The sequence below is a fragment of the Lasioglossum baleicum genome, chromosome 4, assembly GCF_051020765.1.
Source record: "Lasioglossum baleicum chromosome 4, iyLasBale1, whole genome shotgun sequence".
Taxonomy (NCBI): domain Eukaryota; kingdom Metazoa; phylum Arthropoda; class Insecta; order Hymenoptera; family Halictidae; genus Lasioglossum; species Lasioglossum baleicum.
This window is the reverse complement of record NC_134932.1, coordinates 9,597,161-9,600,055: the sequence shown is the minus strand read 5'-3', so window position 1 is coordinate 9,600,055 and position 2,895 is coordinate 9,597,161.

The window sequence follows — 2,895 nt, the reverse complement described above, 5'->3', positions numbered from 1 at the left end:
TTCTTCATAAAATTTATAGTCATCAGAGTATTTCTTGTAATATGTACAAATTTGCCTGTTCATTAACAAGTTCATCAGTGCCACAAGTGTACAATAATATTTCAATATTCTCGAAATCATTTTTTCTTCTGTTTCACACTTTACCTACAGACTTCCTTCATTAAATTCATAGTAATCAAAATATATTTATGTATTACAAGTTTGCATGTTCATCAACGAATTCGTCAGTGCCATAAGCGTACAAGGATCATGTCCCGACCACAGCAAAGAGAAGCCATGTTGAAAAACGTGATGTACGGCTGAGGCAAGAACCGCGCCGGTAATATCGAACGGAAAGATTCGTTTCCAGGCGAGCTGGCTCGGAATTACAATAGTTGCCGAGGTGTTCGGGTCCAAATCAACCAATTAAAACTTAGCAGAATCCGGCATTAATTACCGGCGAGGGAAGCCCAGGGAGATCGTAATCACCGAGTATAATGAGGTAAGAGGTGGCGCACGGCGAATCCGCTCGATGCTGAATCGAACGCGACGCGAAAACAGGGCCGCTGATGTAACGTAGGTCAGGAGTGCATCGGTGTTTGATTGAGACGTCGCTCAACCGTGTATGTTGACTGATAGCTCCATTAACACGCTGACGCACTATCTGTGTTTGCCGGCGTGCCTAGGAATCTCTGATGTACACTACCGTCCAGAAGTCTGAGGCCGTTTGCATCGCTTTCGGAAAATGGATATCGCGATTGCGTCACGACTCCGTGAAACGACCTGCGCGCACAGGAATTTATTGCTGAAAATCTTCTATAAGTTCACCAAACTTTTTTCCTCATATACACTACCGCTCAAACGTATCCGGATACTTCTTTTTTCTCTACAAAACGTAGTTTAAGTCAGTAGAAAAAATATTTATAACAATTTTGTCACTTGTAATTATTATTATGTATGTTGTAGTATCATAGCACAATAGAATTTATTTTTATGTACAAATTATGTAATGAAAATGCAATAATATAATTTCTATCCACAAATACGGAATCTAGGGGAACGGTCTCGGTGCTTGAAAGGGGGATTCCAAGTTCCACTTCATTTCATTTCTAAGGTGCAGAGCGAATTCACAGAATTTTTCGATACAAGTACTAATAATAAAATACTAATAGAAAGATTTCCGCGATTACTGCAAGCGGTAATATCTAATCGCGGTGGAAACGGCGACGAATCTCGTATTTAATCTTAATCTAATATTGGTAAGTTTCCACATAGGTAGTTTTATTTATTTATTTTAGATGCTCAAGGCACTTTTATGCGTTGCTATTACACATGTCGCAAGTGTCCGGACACTTTTGAGCGGTAGTGCAGGTAACCAAGAAAAGGTGGAGAAACTAAGTCTGGAAGAAATTGTGTCACTTGGACATTTTTAAATATATCGCAGTACAAAATTTACCACAAGTAACCAATACGTGCACTTTCAACTCGGACATTCGTTCAGGGAACCGGTCCATTCATTTTTCCAGAAAAAATTCATTAACCAGACGCACCCTTAATTCGGACTTTAATTCGTTTCGTTCGGCAAGTGTCTATTCATTAGCAGTAAAAAAGCTTGGATGCTCGTTTTAACTTTTGTAAAGTAAATTTTTTAATTGCCAAGTCACATTTTTCTCGGATGATTGACTAGTCACTTGAATTGGGACTTCTCGTTCAATTCGACAAGTGCCCGACGACTTATGGATGAGAGTGTATGCTCGCAACTCGTGCGCTCTCTCCCTCTTTCTGTCATTCTCTCCAAGTCTATTTCCCTCTCTTTCTCTCTGTGTACCCCATCGTTTTCCATACGCCTGTCCGCTCGTCTACGCTCTACCGTGCAGCCGATCACCAGCGCTGCTTATATACGTAATAACGCGGCAGGAGCTCGGTAGAAGTCGAAATTGTAGTCGGCTGGTAAATAAACGTGGCCGTGTGTATGCATTTTAATGGGAAATTAAATGTATACGGTGTAACGGGGCCGCGTGTTCCCCCCCTCTTTCAGACCCACCACCCCTCCCCGGCCTGGCCCACCCCGGCACGCCGGAGAATTTATCGGTTCGCGTGATTTTATTTTGCCGGAGAAAATTAACGCGTGAACGAAAGCGGTTTCAGCGTGAATAAATGCGGGGACATTAGTGTAATGGGGTGCGTAGGATGAGTGGAGGAAATGAGCTATGGCGTGCCCGGCCCTCTCTTGATGGAGCACGGGACGATTCGAAGGAACGATATACTTTTTTCGTGAGACTTACACTTTGTTCGGCTGTATCGCCACCTTCTTATTGCTCATTCCTTCATTGTTCTCCGTTATTAATTCTATCAAATGCACGAATGAATTGTGTCTCCATTACCAGCTTTTTATTTTGCATTCCTTCATTGTTCTCCATTACGAATTTTATGGAGTGCCCGAATCAATCATGTCCTTCATTGTTCACCGTTATTAATTTTATGGAGTGTGCAATTACTGCACATCAATTGTAAGTTGCTCAATGTTAAACTTTCATGCAACTATCATTTGTTGCCAATTGCATTTATTTTAATTACGCACATTTTTTATTGGGCAGGACGCAATTAAGTGATTTCTTCCCGTCCTATTTAAATTTCGAGGCGGTCGCCGCGGTTTTTGTAAACGGAACGGCGTATTTTGATTAGTGCAATGCTGTAGATAATGGGAAGAGATCGCGATCGAAACGGGGCGAGGACCGAGACGGTGTTTCCCGTTGCGTGCGTTTCCCCCTCGCCGCTGATGAAAAAGTTTCCATTGCGCGATGAAAAGTTTTAATTTACACGGTTATAAGCGTCTGATATCAACGTTCTGGAAAGATAGCCCCGGGGGCGGCGGCCCGGGAACGTGCGTTTGGCAGTTTTAATCGAGCAGCTGCG